The sequence below is a fragment of the Meles meles genome, chromosome 3 (genome assembly GCF_922984935.1).
Source record: "Meles meles chromosome 3, mMelMel3.1 paternal haplotype, whole genome shotgun sequence".
Taxonomy (NCBI): domain Eukaryota; kingdom Metazoa; phylum Chordata; class Mammalia; order Carnivora; family Mustelidae; genus Meles; species Meles meles.
In genome coordinates, this window is record NC_060068.1 from 135717819 (window position 1) to 135743645 (window position 25827).

The following is a 25827-nucleotide window of genomic DNA, read 5'->3' on the forward strand; positions in this document are numbered from 1 at the left end:
CAGTAGGGAAGAAACCCCCAAACCATCAATTGTGGTACTAATTCATATGGAGGGGAAAAAGAATGTAGTGGTAACTGGGCTTCTTAACTCAGTCCTTTGTATTGAAGGTGTTTGGTTGATAGTGGTTTTTTTTTATTTATTTTATTTATTTGACAGAGAGAAATCACAACTAGGCAGAGAGGCAGGCAGAGAGAGAGGAGGAAGCAGGCTCCCCGCGGAGCAGAGAGCCCAATGTGGGGCTCGATGTGGGGCTCGATCCCAGGACTCCGGGATCATGACCTGAGCCGAAGGCAGAGGCTTTAACCCACCCAGGTGCCCCTTGATAATGTTTTTATACGGAGCTCTTTGAGGGAAGTATCTGGTTTCTCAGCACTTAGCATTCACATGTAGGTGCTTAATACTTATCTATGAACAGGAGTGAATAAATTGTCTGAACGAACATCTCCTAGAACCTTCTTGTGTGTATTGGGATGGGGAAGGGACGAGTGTCTTTAACTCCTTTATGAGACAGAACAACTCTTTTCATTATGACTGGTTGGAGAGTAGGAGTCTGTGTGAATCTCAAGGACTCCCCAAGACTAGTAATTTGCAACATTGGCTATAAATTATAATCACCTGGGAAGCTTGGCCGACCCACCTGTGCCCAGACCAACTGAATCAGAATTTCAGGAGAAGGGGCCCAGATGTTATAGTTCGTCAGTCTCCCCAGGTGATTTCAATGTATAGCTGAGGCTGTGAACCACCAACCTAGAGAGAGGGGGAGGGGAGGTGACAGCATGTTTTCTTGCTCTGTGTGACCAGTGCTCTGGAAAACACAACAGAGTACAAACTGAAACAAGAAAACATCAAAAAAAAAAAAAAATCAACAAGGGACTGGGGCAGGCGAGTAGCAAGTCAGAAAGGGCATGCGGCTGGGTTAACAGCAAACCGGCCCTACCTGGCTTCCATGGCAACAGCATTATATTGGCAGCCCTGGGAACAAGAAGTCTGGACGCTACCATGCATTTGGAAAGCTTCTCAGGAAGCTGGCCCATGGCTGTCTAGCTGCCAGCCCCTGGGCCTCCTAAGAACTAAATGTTTTCTTCCACAAGTTGTAAAAATAAGCAAAGAAGAAAATCCCCTTTGGCCTGTGAGGAAATGCTCTAAGGTAACCTTTGTTTTGTACTGTGGATTGCTGAGATGGGGTTTGTTCTATCTGGAAGTTCCTGGACCTTGGAGGATGGCCGATTCACACATTTCTCAATAGACTCTCTTTTTTAAAAAAATTTTTAAGAGCAGTTTTAGGCTCGCAGCAAAAGTGAGTGGCAAGTACAGAGAATTCCCGGACAAGTACCCTCCTCTCTCCTTAAACACACATTCTCCTCCCCCATCAACACCTCTCCCCAGTGTGGGGCATATGGTACAACTAGTCAATCAACACTGGCCCACCTTTATCAACCGAAGTCCACAATTTACATGAGGGTTCATGCTTCCCATTGCGCAATCTGTGGGTTTGGGAAAAAGTGTAAGGACGTCTATCAATCACCATCATAGTATCATAGAGAATAACTGTGCTGCCGGAAAAAGCCCTTATGTTCTACCTCTTCACCCCTCACTCCCCCAACACCTGGAACAACCATTAACTTTTTTTTTCCTCACCTTTTTATGTTATGTGGTTGGAATTGGATAATTGGATAGTATGTGGTCTTTTCGGATTCATCGTTCACTAAGCAGTACGCACTTAAGGTCCCTCTATTTCTTTTTGTGGCTTCATAGCTAATTTCCTTTCATTGTCTTTTTGTCGTTCATTGTTTTGACGAACCACAGCTTGTTTATTCATGGACCTATTGAAGGACATCTTGGTTGCTTCCAAGTGTGGGCAGCTATGAATAAAGCTGCTACGAACATTCACCTGCAGGTTAAGGAACATATTTGATGGATTGCAGAGTAAGAGCAGGTTTAGTTTTGTAGGAAACTATTAAACTATGTTGTAGAGCGACCATTTAGCAGTCCCATCAGCAGTGAATGAGAGTTCCTGGGGCTCCGCAGTCTTGCCAGCTGCTGGTGCTGAACGTTGACCCTTCCAGCAGATACGTAGTAACAACCTTGTTTTAGTTAGCTTTCTCTAATAACATATGATGTTGAACATGTTTTTATATGCTTATTTGCCATCTATGTATCTTCTTTGGCCAGGTGTCTAATCAGATATTTTTACCATCTTTTAATCAGATTGTTGATTTTCTTACTGTTGAGTTTTAAGAGTTATTTGCATATTTTGCATTTTGCATTTGGTCATATCAGATATGTCTTTTGCAAAAATTTTCTCCCAATATGTGGCTTGTTTTCCCCTTCTCTTGACAGTGTCTTTTGCAGAGCAGAAGTTTTCAATTTTAATGTAGTCCAGCTTATCATTGTTTTCCTTACATGGATCATATCTTTGGTCTTGTATCTAAAAATTCATTGCCATACCTAAGGTCATCCAGATTTTTTCCTGTATTATCTTCTAGGAATTTTATAGTTTGGCACTGTATATTTCAGACAATGATCCATTTCGAGTTAATTTTTTTGAGGGTGTGAGGTCTGCATCTAGATTTTTCTGCCCACAGATACCCGTTGTTTCAGCACCTTTTGTTGAAAAAACAATCCTTTCTGCATTGAATTGCCTTTGCTCCTTTGTCAAAAAGCAATGACTATATCTGTGTGGTTCTCTTTCTTGGCTCTCTGTTTTGTCCATGTATTTATTTTTCTATCCTCTAGTTAATAGAACACTGTCTTGATTGCTGTAGCTTAATAATAAAGATTGAAATTGGTTATGTCAATCCTCAGAATTTGTTCTTCAGTATTATGTCGACTGTTCTGGGTCTTTTGACTCTCTCTATATACTTTAGAATCAGTTTGTCAATATCCACAAAATAATTTTCTGGGATTTTGATGGGATTTCATTGGAGTCTATAGATCAAGTTGGGAGGAACTGACCTCTTAGCAATACTGAGTCTTCTGATTCACAAACATGGAATATCTGTCCATTTATTTAATTCTTCGATTTCTTTCATCACTTTTGTAGCTTTCTTCATATATATCTTACACAAATTTTGTTAGAATTATATCTAAGTGTTTCATTTTTTGGTACTAATATAGATGGTTTTATGTTTCTAATTTCAAGTTCCAATTTTTCATTGCTGATATATAGAAAAGCAAGACTTTGGATATCAACCTTGTATCCTGTAACTTTGCCGTAATGGCTTATGCCAGGAATTTTGATTGGGGGAGGGTCAATTCTTTGGGATTTCCTATGTAGACAATTATGTCACATGTGAACAAAAGAGTTTTATTTCTTCCTTCCTCATCTATGTACCGTTTATTTCTTTTTCTTGTCTTTTCATTGGTTAAGACTGCCAGTATGATGTTGAAAAGGAGAGGGAATACCTTTCTTTTTTCCTGATCTTAGTGGAAAAGCGTCTAGTTTGGGCTTTGAACAAGGACCACGACTATGAGAACTTTATAAGAGGTCTTAACATATGTACATTCCATTCTTATCTGTATCTCCAATCTTTTGCTTTCTTTTTTTTTTTAAAGATTTTATTTATTTATTTGACAGACAGAGATCACAAGTAGGCGGAGAGGTAGGCAGAGAGAGACGGGGAAGCAGTCTCCCTGCAGAGCAGAGAGCCCCATGTGGGGCTCGATCCCAGAACTCTGGGATCATGACCTGAGCCGAAGGCAGAGGCTTTAACCCACTGAGCCACCCAGGCGCCCCACCAATCTTTTGCTTTCTATTAGAACCTTTCCATCTGCCTGGGAGCATAACAAACAAAAACCCCTAACAACTTGCCCTTGACCCTTTAACAACCTCTGGCTACTCTCCTTTCTCCTTCCTTTACTTTTGAGCCACTCTGTTCCAAATACCCATTTCCCTACCCCCATTTACTCCTTAAACTAATGCAATCTGGCTTCTGGCTCCACTCCTCCAATGAAGCCATTAAGCAAAAGTTCAATGTAAGTGCAATAGCTATTTCTTAATATTTATCACACTTGACCTTTTTGTAGCATTTGACCCCACTAACTAAGCCATACTTCTTAAAACTTTCTCTGCCTTTTGCTCTCAGGGAGCGATACCATTTATCTTGATTTTCTTCCTGTTGTTCTGCATTTATTCTTAGTATTGTGGCTGGATCCTCTTTCTCTATGTACTTAAGTGTTAATGTGCCCCGGACTCAATCTTCCACTTGCTTCTTTTTTGACATCTATTCCCCAGTTAGTGGAGAGCCCCAAATCTCTATTACAGTCAGATCCTTTTTAGCTTCAGACCCAGTTGTGATAATTATATTATCAAGGTTTTTTAAAGTGTAGTGTTGAGCAGATTACACATAATTGAGTAGTAGAAAGTCCCTTTCCACGGGCAAAGAAAATGAGTTCAGAGACTGACACTTAGAAAGTTCTAGAAACAGGATCTGATTCCATCGGTTTTGATTCTAGAGTTGTGCTGTCCAAGAAGTTAGCTGCTAGCCATATATGGTTGTTTAAATTTTAAATTAATTAAAATTAAAAATTCAGTTTCTTGAGGGGCTTGGCTGGCTCAGTCAAAAAAGTATGTGACTCTTGATCTTGGGCGTGTGAGTTCATGCCCCATGTTGGGCATAGAGCCTGCTTAAAAAAAAAAAAAAATCAGTTTTTTAGTCACACTAGCTGCCTTTCAGTTGCTCAATTGCCACATGTGGCTAGTGGCTTCCCTACTGGAAAGCACAGTATGAAACAATTCCATCATCACTGAATGTTCTATTGAATACTGCTGCTCTAGAGACTTCCTCTAATCACGTCTGGAAAAAGTACTCTCCTTGGTGGTCTTGCTCATTCTGCAATGAAGAGGTAACCCTTATTCACAGTTACTTGTGTATCCTTCCACCACTTTCTCTAAACAAATGCAAATATAAATGCCCATATAATACACATTTTGTTCTGTGTTGTGTGTTTTTTAAAACAGGATCAAATTATACCTATTGTTCTCTAACTTGCTTTGGTTACTTAAAAATAGGGGGCGCCTGGGTGGCTCAGTGGGTTAAAGCCTCTGTCTTCAGCTCAGGTCATGATCCCAGGGTCCTGGGATCGAGCCCCACGTGGGGCTTTCTGCTCAGCAGGGGGCATGCTTCCCCCGCCTCTCTCTGTCTGCCTCTCTGCCTACTTGTGATCTCTGTCTGTCAAATAAATAAATAAAATCTTAAAAAAAAATAGATCTTGGACCTACTTCCACATCAGATACTTTAAAACTGCCAAACTGTTTTCTAGAGCAGATGTGCCATGTACCTTCTCACCAGCTGAGTTATCCAGTGTCTCTGGATACTTGTCAGCCTTTGGTGTTGTTAAATTACAGCCAGTCTCACAAAAACAGACACATAGATCAGTGGAACAGAATAGAGAGCCCAGAAATCGACCCTCAACTCTATGGTCAACTAATCTTTGACAAAGCAGGAAAGAATGTCCAATGGAAAAAAGACAGCCTCTTCAATAAATGGTGCTGGGAAAATTGGACAGCCACATGCAGAAAAATGAAATTGGACCACTTCCTTACACCACACACGAAAATAGACTCCAAATGGATGAAGGACCTCAATGTGAGAAAGGAATCCATCAAAATCCTTGAGGAGAATGCAGGCAGCAACCTCTTCGACCTCAGCCGTAGCAACATCTTCCTAGGAACAACGGCAAAGGCAAGGGAAGCAAGGGCAAAAATGAACTATTGGGATTTCATCAAGATCAAAAGCTGTTGCACAGCAAAGGAAACAGTTAACAAAACCAAAAGACAACTGACAGAATGGGAGAAGATATTTGCAAACGACATATCAGATAAAGGGCTAGTATCCAAAATCTATAAGGAACTTAGCAAACTCAACACCCAAAGAACAAACAATCCAATCAAGAAATGGGCAGAGGACATGAACAGACATTTCTGCAAAGAAGACATCCAGATGGCCAACAGACACATGAAAAAGTGCTCCACGTCACTCGGCATCAGGGAAATACAAATCAAAACCACAATGAGATATCACCTCACACCAGTCAGAATGGCTAAAATTAACAAGTCAGGAAATGACAGATGCTGGCGAGGATGTGGAGAAAGGGGAACCCTCCTCCACTGTTGGTGGGAATTCAAGCTGGTGCAACCACTCTGGAAAACAGCATGGAGGTTCCTCAAAATGTTGAAAATAGAACTACCCTATGACCCAGCAATTGCACTACTGGGTATTTACCCTAAAGATACAAACATAGTGATCCAAAGGGGCACGTGTACCCGAATGTTTATAGCAGCAATGTCTACAATAGCCAGACTATGGAAGGAACCTAGATGTCCATCAACAGATGAATGGATAAAGAAGATGTGGTATATATACACAATGGAATACTATGCAGCCATCAAAAGAAATGAAATCATGCCATTTGCGACGACGTGGATGGAACTAGAGCGTATCATGCTTAGTGAAATAAGTCAATCGGAGAAAGACAACTATCATATGATCTCCCTGATATGAGGACATGGAGAAGCAACATGGGGGGGTAGGGGGATAGGAAAAGAGTAAATGAAACAAGATGGGATTGGGAGGGAGACAAACCATAAATTACTCTTAATCTCACAAAACAAACTGGGGGTTGCTGGGGGGAGGTGGGATTGGGAGAGGGGGAGCGGGCTATGGACATTGGGGAGGGGAGGCGAACCATAAGAGACTATGTACTCTGAAAAACAACCTGAGGGTTTTGAAGGGTCAGGGGTGGGAAGTTGGGGCAACCTGAGGGTTTTGAAGGGTCAGGGGTGGGAGGTTGGGGGAACAGGTGGTGGGTAATGGGGAGGGCACGTTTTGCATGGAGCACTGGGTGTTGTGCAAAAAGAATGAATACTGTTACACTGAAAAAATAAATAAAATGAAAAAAAAAAAAGAAAGAAAATACCCCAGATGGGAAGTAGGGCGCACTGGGAGGGTTGCTCTCCATAAGCTTTATGCCTTCTCTGATTTACATGGAGAGAGGGCAGTACTGACATTCACTCTTGCTCATAGATTATCATTATCATGGCTCAGTCAGCCCTGCAGGTGAGGAGTGCTCGAGATGACCTCACACCCTCTTTCTCACGTTACTGGAGGTGGTGGCAATGAAGCTTCCTCTTCCTAAAGACACTTGCTACTCCTTCAACTACAAAAATAATAGGGCAGGTGCATGATCATGGATTTCTCCAGCAAATCCCAGGCCTTGGATGATTGGCACACAGAGAGATACTGGGGGTGCACACAGAAGAAAGACCATGTGAGGACACAGTGAGAAGATGGACATTTGCAAATCAAGGGATGAAGCATCAGGAGAAACCAACCCTGCTGACATCTTGGTCTTGGACTTCCATTTCCAGAACTGTGAGAAATAAATTTCCATTGTTTAAAAAAAAAAAAAAATTACAGCCAGTCTGATAGGTTAGGGTGGTACCTCGTTATGGTTTTAATTTGTATTTCACTATTGACTAATGATGTTGAACATCTTATCCTTTGCTTATTTGCCATCTGTATAACCTCTTCAGTGAAATTTCCATTCATGTCTTGTTTATCTTGTGATTAGAATTTTTGGTTTTGCTTACTGTTGAGTTTTGAGGATTTTTCATATATTTTAGATACTAGTCTTGGATATGTGGTTTGCAAATATATTCTCCTAGTCTGTAATTTATCTTATTTCCTCTTAACAGGATCTTTCACAGAGAAAATGTTGACAGTTTTGATATAGTCCAATTTATCAATTCTTCCTTATGTGAAACACGCTTTTAGTGTCTAGGCTGAAAACACTTTGCTGAGCCCAAGATCCAGGAGACTTTTCTCCTATAATTTTTCCTAAATACTTAATAGTTTTATGTTTTACATTTAAATTCATGATCCATTTTAATGATTAATTTTTGTATAAGGTTTGAAGTTAGGTCGAGGTGGGTTTTTTGTTTTGTTTTGTTTTGTTTGTTTTTTGGTGTGTGTTTTTTTTGTTTTTGTTTTTGTTTTGTTTTGGGTTTTTTTGCCTATGGATGTTCAGCTGTTCCAGAACTATTTGTTGAAAAGGGTGTCTTTTCTCTGTTGAATTGCATTTGTACCTTTGTCAAAAAATTTATTGGTTGGGTGTCTGAGTGGCTCAGTTGGTTAAGCATCTGCCTTCAGCTCAGGTCATGATCCTGGAGTCCCGGATGGAGTCCCACATCCGGCTCCCTGCTTGACCTGCTTCTCCCACTGACCTCTCTCCTCTCATGCTTTCTCTCTCATTCTCTCTCTCCCTGTCTCTCAAATAATAGATAAATAAAATCTTTAAAAAAATTAGTGGTCATATTTGTGTGGGTCTATTTCTGGGTTCTCTTATTTGTATTGAGGTATAATTGACATTATATCAATAATGACATTAATTTCAAGTACACAATGTCATGGTTTGATATATGCATGCATTGCAAAATGATCACCATAATAAATCTAGTTAACATCTGTCATCATAGCTACAAAATTTTCAAGTTTCTTTCAGCAGCTTTTAAGTATGCAATACAGTATTATGGGCCACACCATCAACTGATGTGATCATATGATTTTTCACTGGATTATATTAGTTTTTTTTTTTTTTTTTTTTGGAATCAGTCCTATACCTTGGTCATACTGTGTAATTCCATTTATATGTTGCTGAATTCTGTTTTCTAATATTTTGTGAAAGATTTGTGTGTCTGTATTCTTGAGGGATATTGGTATGTAGTTTTCTTTTTTGTATGTCTTTGTTTGGTTTTGGTGTCATGGTAATACTGGCTTCATGAAATGAAATGAAACAAAATGAATTGGGAGTTTTCTCCTCTTCTGTTTTCTTGAGAATATTGTGTAGAATTGATACTAATTCTTCTTTAAATCGTGAAATTCTCCAATGAAACCAGTAGGCCTGGAGATTTCTTCTCTCTCTCTCTTTTTAAAGATTTACCTATGTATGAGAGAGAGAGAGAGAGAGAGAGAGAGAACATGGAGGAAGGGAAAGAGTGAGAAGGAAAGAGATAATCCCAAGCTGATGCCCCACTGAGTGTGGAGACTGATTTGGGGCTCAATCCCAGGACCCTGAGATCATGACCTGAGCTGAAACCAAGAGTCGGACACTTAACTGACTGAACCACCCAGGTGCCCTGAGATTTCTTTTGTGGAAAGTTGTAAGTTATGAATTCAGTTTGGTTTAATACTTAGAGAGCTATTCAAATTATCTATTTTATATTGGGTGACTTGTGAAATTTGTGTTTCCCAAGGAATTGGTCCATTTTAAATAAGTCGTCAAATTTATCTGAGTAGAGTTGCTCTTAGTATTTCCTTATTATTATTATTTTTAATCTTGGCAGGCCCATCAGTGGTACCCTTTTTCATTTGTGGTATTGGTAGTTTGTCTTCTCTGTTTTTTTTCCTTTTCCTTTTTTTTTTTTTTTTTTTTTTGGTTATTCTGGCGAGAGGTTTGCCAATTTTACTGTTCTTTCAAGGAATAAGCTCTTTTTTTCATTGATTTCTATTATCGTTTTTCTTTTTGCTCCTTTCTTTCTTTTATCTTAGGTTTCTTTTCCTCATCTTTTTGCAGGTTCCTGGGGTAGGAGGTCAGATTACTGACTGAGATTTTTCTCCTTTCCTAATGTATGCCTTAGTGCTATAAATTTTCCTCTCCATATTGCTTTAGCTGTGTCTCACAAGTTCCAGCATGATTTTTAGTCAGCTCAGCGTATTTTTCACTCCTTCAAGAGATCCTCTTTGATTTATGGACTATTTTTTTTAAGATTATTTATTTATTTATTTGACAGAGATCACAAGGAGGCAGAGAGGCAGGCAGAGAGAGAGGAAGGGAAGCAGGCTCCCTGCTGAGCAGAAAGCCCGATGTGGGGCTTAGTCCCAGGACCCTGGGATCAGGACCTGAGCTGAAGGCAGAGGCTTTAACCCACTGAGCCACCCAGGCGCCCCTGACTCATGGATTATTTAGAAGTGTGTTGTTTAGTTCCCAAGGGTTTGGAGATTTTCCCGGTAGATTTCTGTTGCTGATTTCTAGTTTGATTTCACTGTGGAGAGAGAACAGACCCTAGATAATTTCAATTTTTAAACATTTGTTGAAGTTTGTTTAATGACCCAAGATATTGTCTGACTTGGTATATGTTCTGTGATAACTTGAAGAAAATGTGTATTCTGCTGTTGATAGGTATTTATAAATGTTGATTAGATCCTGCTGGCTGTAGTGTTGTGGAATTCTTCTATATCCTGGCTGATTTTATGTCCAGTTATTCTTTGAGTTATTGAGAGAGGAGTCTCGAGGTCTTCAACTATAATTGTGAATTTTTCTGCTTCCTTTAGTTCTGTCAGTTTTTGCTTTACTTTTTTTTTTTTTGCAGCTGTTTCATGCATATAAATTAGGATTGTTACATCTGGCTGGATGGGTCATTGTTCATTTCTGCCTCTGGTAATATTATTTAGACTGAGGTATACTTTATACGATGGTAATATAACCACTCATGCTTTCTGAGATTAATGTTTACATTAATGTTTGCATGGTAGTATCTGTATCAGTTCGCTAGAAACTCCATAACAAAATACCATAGACTGGGTGGTTTAAAAAATATATTTTGGGGGGCACCTGGGTGGCTCAGTGGATTAAGCCGCTGCCTTCGGCTCAGGTCATGATCTCAGGGTCCTGGGATCGAGCCCCGCATCAGGCTCTCTGCTCCACAGGGAGCCTGCTTCCTCTTCTCTCTCTGCCTGCCTCTCTGCCTGCTTATGATCTCTCTCTCCGTCAAATAAATAAATAAAATCTTTAAAAAAAAAAAAAGAAAAAAAAATATTTTGGGGGTGCCCAGGTGGTTCAGTCAGTTAAGCATCTGCCTTCATAGCTCAGGTCATGATCCTGGGGTCCTGGGATTGAGCCCTGCATCAGGCTCTCTGCTCAGTGCATTGTCTGCTTCTCCCTCTCCCTCTGTCACTGCCCCTGCAAGTGCTTGTTCTCTCTTTCTCTACATATCAAATAAATAAATAAAATCTTTAAAAACATACATGTATATTTTCTTACAATTCTGGAAGGAAGAACTACAAGATCAAGGTGTCAGCAGGTTTGGTTTCTTCTAAGGTCTCTTTGGCTTGCAGATGGCTGCTAAGTCTTACTGTGTCTTTGCTTTGTCATCCTCTTTTTGTGTCCTATTCCTTCTTCTTATAGGGACACTAACCATATTGGATTGAATCAATCCCATGACCCTTTTAACTTAGGTAACTCTTTAAAGGCCCTATTGCTAAATACTGTTACCTTTTTGATGCTGGAAGTTAGAACATGAACATGAATTTGGGGGTGATACAATTCAGCCCATAATAGTATATTTCTATTCTTTTATTTTCAACCTGCTTATCTGTGTATATTTGAAGTATAGACAGCTGATCGTGCTTATAAACTGATTATGCTTTTTAATCTACTCTCCCAATCTCTCCTTTTTAACTGAATTATTTAGATCATTTCCATTTAATGAAATTATTGATACATTAAGAACTGTCTCCCATTTTGTACTTCATTTTTTAATTTATTCAGTTTTTCTTTCTATTTTCTATTTCTTGACTTCTTGTGGGTTACTTAAATGTTTTTTAGAGTTTCATTTTGATTGATCTGTTATGTTTTTGAGTGTGTCTCTTTTATAGATTTTTAGTGGTTTCTCTATATATTGCATAGTACATGCAAAACTTGTCAGTCTACTAGTGTCAATATTTTACCAGTTTGGATGAAGTATAGAAACTTAATCTCCCTTTACCTCCTCCCACTCAGAATATAATTGTGTTAAATGGTTCCTCCACTTTAATTAAGAATTTCCTTCATCTGAGAATGTCTTTATTTCTCCTTTGTTCCTGACGGTATTTTTGCCAGATACAAATTCATGTTTGACAGCTCTTTTCTTTATGACTTGAAAATGTGTCACTTCCTTTGACCTCTAGGGTTTTAGATGAGGAATCCACTGCCACTCAAATTAGTGCTTTCCCCCAAAACAATGAGTCATTCCTCTCTTCTACTTTTAAGACTTTTTTCCATTGTCTTTAACTTCAGAAATGTGATTATGGTTTTTCTTGGTGTTGAATGATTTTTTTGATTTCTCTTATTTGAGGTTTTCTCAGCTCCTTGAATATACTTTTCTTTCTTGCCTAGTTGAAAAGTTTCTAGCCATTATTTCTTCCCATTAATCCACTTTCACTCTTTCTAGCCTCTCCTGGAATTTCAATGATGTGAATGTGAACTCTTTTGTTTTAGTAATGGTTCAGGTTGCTAAGACTCTGGGTTTGTTGTTTGTTGCTGTTGTTTTCATCTTTTTTCTCTGTCACTCAGATTGGGTAAATTCTATTAATCTATCCTCGAGTTTGCTTTTCTTCTCTATTATCTCCGTTCTAGTATTGAGCCCATCTGTCAAGCTCTCATTTCATTTATTTTATTAATTGTATTTTTTTCAGTTCCATGATTGCCATTTGCTTCATCTTTATAACTTTTGTTTCTTTGTTCACAGTCTTCAAATTTTTAGGAACAAGCATACATTTTAAAATGATGGCTATTTATTTAAATCTTTCAGTATACATCTCTAAAATATGAAATAAAAATTTTATGTCATCTCCATTATAGCACCTATCAAACCAGAGATCATTATTGAATACCAGTTTTTTAGATTTCCCTGATTTCGCCCTAGTTATCTGTTTATAATTGATACATCCAGATCAGTATCCCAACAAGTCTGGTAGACTGCGTTTTGTTGTTTTGTCTTTCAGTTTCTTCTCATCTTGAATAGGGGCTCCTCCCTTTTGTCCATGCCATTGACTTGCTGAAAAACTAGAGAAATTGTTCTTTGAAATGTCCCACCTTGTGGACTTTTCAAATTGTTTCATTTCCTATAAACTGGAAGTTACAGCTAAGTGCTTGATCAGATCCAATTTCAATCTTTTTGTGGGAAACACTTCATAAGAAGTGTTACTAAAGTGTTCTTTCTAACAGTAAAACATTGAGGGGAAGAACTTAACCATCTAGTAAAGGGGAATTATTTAAATAAATTATGACATGATCGATACTTGAAGACACTTAAAAATATGCAGCAAAAAGAGCATTTTAATAAAATTTGAGAATATGGAGCATGTTCATATCACAAGAAATGAAAAAAGCTGATCAGCAAAGCTAAGATATGCCCCATGTGATTATGAATGGCAGGATATACATCACAGCACTGTCGATTCGTTGTGGGATCAATAAGCTATTTGTCCTGTTTTTCCTTTGTAGGAAACAAAGAAAAGAGAGATATATAATGGTCATTCATTACTCTGTGATAATACTAATATAAAACCAATGGATATCATCTTGTAATAAATACTTTAAATAATAATAAAAATAATAAATAATAATAAAAATAATAAAATTTTAAAAATTAAAAACTTAATATTTAAATTTACACCCCAGAAATAAAATGCTATAAAGAGGGTGTAAACCTCTGTGGCTTTCCGCAGGTCTCCCAGTGCCCTCAAACCACCTTCTTTAAAGAGGGAATACAGAGTGAAGCCAAGCAACACATGCTTGGATCCTCATACCTCAGGAGCCCAGAACATGGGAAAGGAGGCAGACAAGACACATTAGAAACAAAATGTAAACTTCCCCCCCGTTAAACAAGTAGGGTTGTTAGCTGCTCCTTTTCAACCCAGAAATTCAGGGAGCCCTCAGCACATGAATGCCCCATCCCATGACCGAGGCACACTGGGCAGTCACCCTAGGCACAGTCCAGGCTGTGTCATGTGGGCAGCCCTCCCCAATGCCCACAGTAAGGGGCACCAGAGGCCAGCCAGGCCACAGCTGTGAAAGAAGGACCTGACTTTGGAGGCCTCACCATTTCCTCTTTGGGCTCCTTCTCCTCGCATGCACCCTTACCTTCCGCACTTCTTATTTCCAAAAACCTTCCTCTTCCAAGACCCCCTCTGGGAGGCGGTTCTTCCTGTATATGTACAGTGGTTCTTACAGTGGTTCTTACATGTATTCTGCGGAAAGCTTCTCTTTGAGGCAGAGTAGGGTGGTGACCGGGTGTCCCGGCTCTGAGCTTGTGGAAGCATCTGGCTCTCGGACTTGCCAGCATGAGTCTTCAGGCAAGTAATTCACAACTCTGAGTCCATTTCTCTGAAGCATCACTAGAAACACAGAATGTGAGCTTGAAGGTTTTCCAAATATTTGACATCCAATGGCAGTTTTTGCTAGCTTTCCAATGGCAGGTTTTGGAGTTGAAACTGAAAAAGTTTTTTCTCCTCTATTTTCTCCTCTCTACTTTCCAACTAAGTATTTAGCAGAGAAAAGAATTAAAATAATTGAAAAGATATATATTTTCCCCCTGAACTATCATGTAAAATTTAACACAGCTGAAAAGAAAAAGGAACAGATAACAATTATTCTTTTACCTCTATGCTTACACCCACTTCCCCCATTTATCAAAGGGAAATTGTCATTAGCTGAATATATTCCAAGGTTGTTTCTTTGTACTTTGTTTAGTTTTAAAAGAAATTCACTTAAGAAAAATTCCTTGCATTTCCAGAGGGCTTTACATTTTACAATGTATTTTTACATACTTTGCTGGATAGTGTGTTTTTTTCTCCTAAGTTCTGCTATGTGCTTTTAAAAGAAACTATATTAAGGTATACCTTACATATAATAAAATTCAGTTGTTTTAAGTATATATCGTATTGGCAAATATGTGTGTTTATGTAACCACCACCATCACCACATTCAAGACACAGACCTTTCCATCATGAGTTCCCGTGGACCTCTTGGAAGGCGATCCCCTCCCTTCCTCTCCAGCCACAAGCAACTACTGACCTGCTTTATCTCTACAGTTTTGCCTTGTTTCAGAATCCCCTATAGATGACATAGTATAGTATGTAGTCTTTTGTGTCTAGATTTTTCACCTGACCTCATGTGTCTGAGATTCATCGGTGTTGTATGTATCAGAAGTGTCCTCTTTTTACTGCCGACTAGCATTTTGTTTTGTGAGCATTCCAGTTTTTGATTACTGGGAATATTACAGACATTTATGTACTTGGGTGAACATATTTTTATTTCTCTTGGGCAAATATCTAAGAGTGGAATTGCTGTGCCCTTGGCAAGCGTACTTTTAACTTAGTGCTAATTGTTTGAGGGAAGATTTTTTTTTTTCTTTAAAGACACATTTATTCAGCGTCATGATCAGACTATTACATTTAGAAATCAACAGCATGGGTGCAAAAAGAAAAAAATCTACATTAAGACCCTTTGTTGGAATGCTTTACACTTTCCACAGAACAGAAACTAAAATAACCTGTTATACAATTAGTCACAAATACAGTCCTCGAGTTTTTTTTGCCCAACACATGAGTTTGTCTAAAACATGTCTTCTTTGTAGCAGCGAGGCCCTACCACCACTGTGCTTGGCTGAGTTCACAAATCTGTTGTAACCTGTGGCTTCCCTGTCCCTTCTCTGGCTCTCCTCTCCTGCAAAGCTTTGTTTCCTGGCAGGAATTAAAACCTCCTGCCACTGCCCTAGCTACTGCTGCTGCTGGAACCACCATAGCCACCTTGGTTTCGTGGTTTGGGGAAGTATTGGCCTCCACCACCATAAGGGCCAGAGCGTCTGCCTCCAAAATTACCTCCTTTCATGGGTCCAAAATTTGAGGATTGATTGTTGTAATTGCCAAAATCATTATAGCTTCCGCCACCTCCAAAGTTGCTCCCATCATTACCAAATCCGTTCTAGCCATCCCCACTGCCACCATTTCCACCACCACCTCCACTGCCACCAAAGCCACCTCGACCACTGAAGTTTCCTCTGCGACCAAAGTTGTCATTCCCACCAAAAGCACCTCCACGACCACCACCAAAGTTTCCAGAACCACTTCGACCTCTTTGGCTGGATGAAGCAGTAGCCATGTCTTGCTTAGAGAGCGCTTTCCTTACTTCAGTTGTGGCCATTCACAGTATGGGATTTTTGAATGACAATCTTGTCTACAGAATCATGGTCATCAAATGTTACAAAAGCAAAACCCCTCTTTTTGCCACTGCCTCGGTCAGTCATGATCTCAATCACTTCGATTTTCCCATACTGTTCGAAATCATCTCTTAGATGATGTTCTTCAGTGTCTTCTTTAATGCCACCAACAAAAATCTTTTTCACAGTTAAGTGGGCACCAGGTCTTTGAGAATCCTCTCTTGAGACAGCCCTCTTTGGTTGCACAACTCTTCCATCCACCTTGTGTGGCCTTGCATTCATGGCTGCATCCACCTCCTCCACAGTGGCATATGGGACAAACCCAAAGCCTCTGGAGCGCTTGGTGTTTGGATCTCTCGTGACCACACAGTCCGTAAGTGTTCCCCATTGCTCAAAATGGCTCCTCAGACTCTCATCGGTTGTTTCAAAGCTCAGACCTCCGATGAAGAGCTTCCGCAGCTGTTCAGGCTCTTTGGGAGACTCTGACTTAGACATGATGGCGGTGGGAGGGGAGACTTTAACGATGCTTACTCGGCGGCGTCCACGGGCAGAAAGGAGAGGGAAGATGTTTTGACTCATCACAAAAACTGTGCCAGAGGAAGGCAGCTCTTCCTACTTTACAGATAAGGAAACTAAGGCACGAGGCAAATTTGGTGCTTTACTCAAATTTTCTGCCATTAAACTTTGGATGAGCTAACACTAAGAGGTAGATATCTGGCACTCATTCCATTTTCATTTTTTATGTTTCCTTTCTCTTTGGATCTTTTAATGTGAGAATGTAAATCAATTGTTACATAAAATTTAAAAATATAGATATATAAAGAAAAAAGAACCCCAAATTACCTGTTTCCTCTGCTCAGAGGGGACCATCATTCGTGACTTTTATATCATGGTGCAGGCTTGTGTCTGTGTGTGTGTTCTTTTTCCTACAAAGACAGTTAAGTTGTATGTAATCTTTTGTGTCTTGATTGCCACATTCAATCATGAAGATCATTTTCCTAGCTTCTATCCTGAAGATCTTTTCACAGCAACAAATATACCCCTACAACATGCTTTTCAGAGGTCACTGGATCTTTATATTGATGATGCGGTATGAATTTTTATATCGGTGGCACATGACAATTGCTTATATTCAGTCTGGTGCTGTTATTAGCAATCATCTTGCATCCATCTTTAAGAATTTATTTGTATCTCCACCTATTTGCAAATGTACTTTTGCATTTTGAGATGAATTGTTTGATTTTCAGATTCACCGTTCTTCAAAAGTGTGACTTTAATTTCTTTCCAAGCTCCCCTGGCTCTTTCGGTGAGGGGACTGGTCTCGCTGTGGAAATGAGAAACAGAATGCAGCTGAGTGAAGAAATAGCTGTTACGTAAGACACTCAGGTGGTAGGTTTTGTACTTTGTCTCGGATATTTTTTTTTAATATGAAAAAAAAAACCCTCCTACTTCACAAAAGAGGAACTTGAAGTAAAAATTTGGCAGCAAAGAGTCTGAGAAGAACAAGTTTTCCTTAACACTGCAACTCCAGAAGTTTCACTTCTCCCTCTTCCTCTTCTCTGCCCAAGTGAGAAAAAAACCTTTAAAATGCATGGAGCCAGTTGAGAAGAGCTTCAGTATTAGACTTGGGGTAGCTGATGGCGGGGAAGAGCCGTTTCAGTAACCCGCCAAAATGCCAGTGACAAAAATAACCCAGTTCCTCTCTAAAAGCGGCCATTCCCAAATTGTATCCGGGCAGTCACATCACCCAAACTTACTCCCCTCGAATTCTCATAGAGAATAACTCTTCTCAAAATTCTCTTTGCCACAGAGAACAGTACAAGAGGAGAGGCAGTAGAGGAGATGAATTCACACTTAAATTTTTTTTTTCCCCACTCTTGCTGCTTCATTTTCTAAAAAGAATATTTTCAGAGACTTGAAGTAGAAGGAAGTTTAGGTATCATTTATTTCGGTCTCCTCATTTTATAGATGGGGAAGTAGGTGGAGAATATAATGTTTAGATTTCCTTCTGATCTTGTTTTATTTTCTTCTGAAGGTCTAGTTCTTCAATTCTAGGCTGCTGTAACTCTTTTTTTTTTTAACGTTACAAACACTTTTATTTTTCATTTTTATTTATTTTTTAAAAAGATTTTTAAATTTGTTTATTTGGCAGAGAGAGACACAGCGAGAGAGGGATCACAAGAAGGGGGAGTGGGAGAGAGAGAAGCAGGCTTCCTCTGGATCAAGAAGCCCAATGCTGGGCTCCATCCCAGGACCCTGGGATCATGACCTGAGTCAAAGGCAGACGCCTTATGACTGAGCCACCCATGTGCCCCTCTGTAACTCTTTTTGAGAAAAGTTATTTCCCTACTAACTCCTTGAGCACTATGGCTGGACTGGGTTTTCTAACAGAAAAATATTTTCTTTCTTCAGGGGATGTGGTTTAAACCTCTCAGGACTATTTCATTTCAAGAAATGATCTATTCAACTTCCTTTGCTTAATCCACTACATTTTTCTCCTTAAGCATTCTTGTTTCCTTCCATCCTGCTTTAGAGGAAGGAACAGCCTTTTTCCTACATGGCAAACTTCTCATATTACTCTTTTATCCTCTTTTGTTTCATAAAGTTTTTTAAAGGTCATCTATGTTAATTGAATACGAAGTAGAAAGTAGCTGTCAACAGCAATCTCTAACTCAGCAATAATTTTCTAGAAAATATAAAAATAAGGCATAAATCACATTAGCAAGAAAAAGCATGTAGCATATTATAGTTAATTAAAGATGCACAAGACCTTTATGAACAAAAATTGAAATTCTATTAAAGAACACAAGAGAACCCAATGTGCCAAGTTAATGAATCGAATGATTTAACGTTTGTAGAGATATCAATTCTTTTTTACTAAATCAGGTCATTTAACAGGGTCTTTTTTCCCAGTTTAACTGAGATACAGCTGACCTATAAGATTATATTAGTTTTAGGTTTACAGTGTGATAACTTGGTATGTGTACATATTGCAAAATGATGACCATAGTTAGTTTTGTCAACATTCATCACCTCACGTATAGTTTTTTCCTTTGTTGAGAACGTTTAAGATCTACTCTTTCAGCAATTTTCAAATATACAGTATAGTATTAATAGCTTCAGTGACCATGCTGTACACAACATCCCAGAACTTATTTATCTTAAAACTGGAAGTTTGTGCCTTCTGACTGACTTCACTGAACCCTCCCCATCCTCTTAATGGGATCTTTTTAAGCCCTCAATAACTGATTCTAGAATATTCATAGAAGTATAAAATAAAAGATAGCAAATAATAATAAATAAATAAAAATGAAACCAAAGGTAGTGAGAGTATTCAAAACCACTCTTCTTAATATTCAAGCCTATTACCAAGCAATCATATTAAATAATGTGATAAGGGCACAAGAACAAGAACACCAACAAAAAGCCCAAATGCAACAGAATAAATAACACAGAACACACACATGTTCACAGATATATATTTACTTGTCTAATATCCTACATAGTATACGACAGAGATAGCATCACCAACCAATGAAGAAAGGGTGGAGTTTAAGGAGAAAGTAATGAGAAAACTAGCTTATTATATAGAAAAAATAAAGTTAGATTTCTACCTCATATCATATATAATGGTGAGTTCCAGAGGGAGCCCAATTAGAGACCAACTGCAAAAACAAACTATAAAATTAGTGGAAAAGCTATAGGCAAATATTGTAGTTAATCTTGGAGTGGGGAAAAAAACCCCTCAAATAAGAGTCCCCTTAAGTAGAAGTCATAAAGATAAAGCTTGATATATTTTAGTAAATCATTATTAAGGATTTCAGCTCAGTGGAGTATTCAATGGACAAATTTGGTAGAGGGATGATGGAGCAGAAAAAATTACTTTTAATGGTTAGAGATGACATTACACACCCACACACATACACACACACAATAGAAAAATGGGCAAAGATAAGAGAAGTCCATTCACTACAGGAGAAACATAAATAGTTAACCAGAAGATGAAGAGACGACTAAACTCACAGTAGTGAAAGAAATCTAAAGAGAACAAAGCAGCACATTACATTCATCAGCCTGGCAAAAATTATAGAGGGATATGGTTCCTCAAGCTCGCTGAAGCCAGCTGTTCTGAGCAGGGGCCAGAGACAGATGTTTACCTGGATTTGCAAATGTTGGTTCTTTAGCCCAGGTTATGGGAGGTTCAGAATTTCTTTCTGTTGTGGAAGAGAAAAAGGCTTCCTTTGTTGGTGGCACCATTGTTTTTCTCCAGATTTCCGTTTTATTCTTGCTAGACCATTAATAAATGACTCTCTAGTGTGGATCTGAGACCTGCTTAAAAAAAAAGGAGGGACATTGTTAGCAAGGATGTGGGGAAACAAACAAGACTCTCCCGCACAGCGGTAGGAGTAAAACTGGTCAGGTGTTTTGGAGAGAGACTTGGCAGTACTTATGAAAATTAAGCATGTGACTAGCTTATGGTTTAGCAATCCCTTTCCTGGGTTTTTACCCCTAAGAAATCCTTTCTCTGATCCATGTAGGGGTATGTGAGAGATTGTTCACTGAAATACTTTTTTTGTATGTTAGTGGAGAGTTGGAGGTGAACTAGGTATTCATCATTAAGAGATTATATGACTATAATAGGGGACATGCCTACAAGGGTATAATTACGAATTAGAAGCTGTAAGATTAATGTTCATATAGTAACACAGATCTTAAGAGCATAGGGTTAAGTGAAAAAAGAGAAGCAGAATGAAATCTATAGCAAAATATTTTGTAAATTAAAAAATAACATACAAAGCAATACTATGCATCTTTCAAGTGACATTTATTCGATACATTAAAGAAAAACCAGGATAGGTATGCAGATATCAGAGAAAATAGGAGGAGGTGTGACAGACCGTGAAAGTGTTTTGTCTTAAACTGTATGGTGAACTTCACTCTGCACCTGTGAAGAAATGTATGTGTTCACTCACACAAAGAGAATTTATTCGTTGAACAAATACTTACTGAGCACCTGCTGGAAATGAAAGAAATCATCACACCCAGATCTTAGAATATAGAAATAACTGCTCTTGGCATTTTTTGGTATACCAGTGCTTTCCCCCCCATCTCCTTCTTCTATTTCTGAGTCTTTGATGAACGAAAATTGAACTTTTTTGCGGAAACACATTTCCCCCTTTGAATGATATTTTTCCCAATGCTGCACTGCTTTTATGTCCATCCTAAAAATAACCCATTCTCTTGACCATCGTCATCTGGCTTTCTACTTCTTGTGTCAAGACAACATCCTCAAATAGATAACCAAACTTAACTTCACTTTCATTTCTCAGTGTAGCATGATTACTTTTATCTCCCATCCTTCTCTTATATCTGTTTTCTCAATGGTAACTGGTGGTTTCCTAATTTTCATCAAGTGGTCTTTTCTCTGCTTAAAGAAATAAACATTTATTGGGTGTATACTTTGATAACACAGTATGACATGAGGTGACAGCACAAGAAGATTCTAGTACAGTCCCTGCGTCCCAGGAGATTTAACACTCCATTTAGAAAATACATCTGGATATGGATAACTTTACTGCGATGTTCTGATTACAGAGATAAGTTGTGCCCAACCTGCTACCAAAGTTCAAGTGGGACCTTTGAATTCAAGAAGACTTTTTGTAGAAGACTCAGCCTGACTGTTGAAAGATGAACCAGTTAAGTAAAATTAAGGAATCCTAGACAAGTGGTTCTCAAACCTAGTTGCACATTTGAACTTAGAAAATATTAATGTCTAGGTCCCACCCAAGACCAAAAAAAAAAAAAAAATCGCAATATTTGCGGTAGAACTTGGGCATATTTTTCAGAAGTTTCTCTTGTGGGGGCACCTGGGTGGCTCAGTCAGTTAAGTGTCTGCCTATGGCTCAGGGCATGATCCCAGGTTCCTGAGATCGAGTCCCATGTTGGGCTCCCTGCTCAGTGGGGACACTGCTTCTCCCTCTCCCCTTGCTCCTCCCCCTCCCCTGCTCATGTTCTCTCGCTCTCACTTTCTCAATAAATAAATAATATATATTTTTTTAAAGAAAAGTTTCTCTTGTGATTTTAAGTGCAGCCAAATCTGAGAACCACAGATCTAGACTGATAACAGGAGCAAGAACGAGGCCACAGAGGTTTAAATGGTAGCCATGCAGCTAGTAAGTGTCAGAGCTTCTGATTGCAGACGGTCTCATTCGAATCTTCTTTTTTTTTTAATTTTTTATTTTTTTGTAAACATATAATGTATTATTAGCCCCAGGGGTACAGGTCTGTGAATCGCCAGGTTTACACACATCACAGCACTCACCATAGCACATACCCTCCCCAATGTCCATAACCCCACCCCCCTCCCTTCCCCCCTACCCGCAGCAACCCTCAGTTTGTTTTGTGAAGAGTCTCTGATGGTTTGTCTCCCTCCCGATCCCATCTTGTTTCATTTATTCTTCTCCTACCCCCCAAACCCTCCATATGGCATCTCTACCTCCTCATATCAGGGAGATCATATGATAGTTGTCTTTCTCTGATTGACTTATTTCGCTAAGCACAATACCCTCTAGTTCCATCCACGTCATCGCAAATGGCAAGATTTGATTTCTTTTGATGGCTGCACAGTATTCCATTGTGTATGTATATACATATACGTATATATACATATATATATCACTTGAATCTTCTTAACCACTCCTCGTTGCTGCTTCCATAGGGCCCAGGTGATATTAGGATATGTTATACGATGCTGCAGTTAAAAAATTTAGTGGTTTAGAACAATAAAATTTTGTTTTTGTTTTTGTTGGCTTTTAGTGAATGTCATTGGGGGAGGAGTTTCTGCTTGATGTCGTTCTCACTCAAGGACCCAGGATTGTGAAGCTTTCACTATTTAGAGCCAGCTGTTCTGTCAGGAGGAAGGAAAAATAGTAAATTGTATACAAAATTCATGCAGACTCCCACTTACAAATGACCCATGACACTTCTGCCCATAGGCACTGGCCAAATCAAGTTATGTGACCTTATCTAACATTAAGAGGGTGGGCATGCTACTCCACGGTAGGTGTGGAAGATAACTGGAATATCTGTAGCAATAACTATCACTAAGCTATATGAAATCAAATTGAACTCAACTCCCCAAAGCGACCAGTTATATTCATCTGAGTTTCCACAATACAATGGGACCTGAAAATAGTGATTTCTTTATATTTGAGCCAACTAGGATGTCCTCAGGGAAGCTGAATGATGTACGTTTTCATTTTTTACTGCTAATTCTTCCACTTTCAATTTCTTAATCCACGTTTTGGTTTTATAGAAAAGTAAGAGTTGGGTTTCCAAGATTTCAGCACTTTCCATATTATTCAGATGGAAACTCTCTTTTGTCTTTAGAGGGTAAGATCTAAGATCTATGTAACTGTGACTTCTTGAACCAGTCAGAACATGTATCCACCCAGGCACCATTTCTCCTTTTCTATTTATGAGGATGACTTCAAAGGCCAATTGACTCACGCCAGCTTCCAGGAGGAACCTCTTTGTTTCTACAGCTTATAAATCAAAACAATATCTTCCTAATTTTTTATGATTCCAAAGTACTTGCCCATAAGTGGTCTTATTTAATCCCCAAATCAACTTTATCATGAAGAAATTATTCAGTGTTATTTTACAGATGAAGAAATTGAGGTTCAGAGAGGTAAGACAAGGTCTCATGGAGATTTTTGAAATATTTGCATCTCCTGACAGCCACCCTAGTCTTATTTCTTCCTTCTTTGTTATTAGTTTATCCCTTTAATGAATCAAAATATTCATTCATTCATTCATTCATTTACTCAACAAGAACTAATTATCTGTCAGTTGCCTGGCGTGGGGCCAGCTGCAGGGTGTGTGTATACATGGTCCCTTGTCCTGGAGGGTGCACTGTTAAAGAAGATATTATCTGTTGGTCAACAAACAGCCTTTCCTTCTCTTAATATTCTTCTTTAATTTTTTTCAGGAAAACGACATATTCCATCTCTTGAACTCAGAGACCCCAGGTCCCTACCCCAGCCTCAGCAGATGGACCTAAAACTTCTAAACTAGTCATAAATATGTCATAGGATAGATTTGAGAGTTGGCTGGTAGCCTCACTCTAGATAATAAATTATTAAGGGAAATTTGCTTAGAGAGCTGAATTGAGGGTCACAGAGATGATTTGGGGATGGAGTGTATGATAGAGACCATGAACAAGTTGAAATCATGAGGAGGCTGGTCAAGGGGAGAGGTTCAGACAGAGGCAGAGATACCCAACACAAAAGTAGAGCAAGAGCTTGGAGATTCCTGATGGGGTACTGATTCCAGACCATGTGTGGCCATGTCATAAGTCAGCTCTTCCTTCAGGCAATATTAGTGAACCTCTGTTCTTGTCCTCAAAAAAGCTCTAACATACTAAAGAATAATAGCTATATTTTAATTTAAATTTTAAACATATTCTAATCCTTCTTTCATTGTATGTGTAGTGCAAATGATAATTTTTTTTACATACATGTTGGGATTATATATGAACAACACCTAAGCACAGTGCTTAGCACATAGCCACAATTTTGTGACTATTAATTCCTTTCTATTTTCCCTAACAAGTAGGGCTACATAGAAGTAAAATGGACTGCTTGGAAGGAAGTATGCAGGCAGAAGTGTGACCACATATATCAAGTTTCAGATTGATGGGTAAATTAGTGATCCTTTGTCTTTTCCCCCCAAGGTTCCAAGAGTCCATGGTTCTCCATGTGATTGAACCAACTTCTCCAAGTAAACCAGTCTATTTTCTTTGCCTCGTATCAATCCCCACAAGGGAATAGATTATACCTAAGGCATATGACAGACTGGGTCCACATAGACTGAAAAAGGGTTGGTTCCACAGAGGAAGGGATTCAGAGTAGGTAATGACAAGATATGTCACTATAATAGGTCATTCTTTCTTTTGTGTTCTTCTAACTTTCCCTGAGTAATAGCTACTTGAATAATAACTGTTTGTTGGGGGTTCACTATTTGCATGGCACTCTGCTAAATTCTTTCCATAGACCATCTCATTTAGTGCTCACAGCAATCCAAGGTGTATATACTACTATCTCCATTTTATAGAAGGGTAATTAAGCATGAAGACATTGAGTAATTTGCTTATAGCCACACAACTGGTATGTGGTCAAGATGGAACCTAGGTAGTGTGATTTCTTACCCCACAGGAAATCACAAAAAATAGAGAAGCTGATGCTGGGGTCATTGAGTTAGAAAAAGCTTGCCAAATAGATTCCCAAGGTTGATAATAAGCAAGAGAGAGTATCCTTCTACCCCTCAGTAAAAGAACTCAGAAAATAGCTCCATTCCCAAGTTGAAGTCATTTCCTGACCTCAGAAATACAGTCATAACCTACCAAAGCTGGAAGAGATTTAAAGATCTTACAACTAGTTAGTTCTGGGCACATTCTGATGAAAATGCTCTCAGTTATAGACTTCTTTCTTTTAAGGGTTTTGCTCTCAAGCTCAGTAATCATTCCAAAAACATGGATTCCTCTTTGCTCTCAGACAATGCCCACCTTCTTGTGGCTTATCAGGTCCTTCATGATCTTCCCTGGCCTGTGTTCCAGCCTTTTCACTTAGCACTTCCATTTCTTCCCTCCTGATCTGAGATCCAGCCATGGAGAAATTTACACACACTCGTGTGTGCGTGTGCGCGCACACACACACACACACACAGATCACAATCCTCAGATCACTACATTGTTTCAGTGTTGGTCTACACATAGCCCTGTTTTTCTTTCTATTTTTTTTTTAAAGATTTTATTTATTTATTTATTTATTTATTTATTTATTTATTTA

At 38.9% G+C, this 25827-nt stretch overlaps 1 pseudogene; it reads right to left on the reverse strand.

The window, feature by feature from the left end:
* Positions 1-15513: 15513 nt before the first annotated feature.
* LOC123938866 lies at positions 15514-16483 on the reverse strand (annotated as a pseudogene).
* Between the last annotated feature and the right edge of the window lie 9344 nt (positions 16484-25827).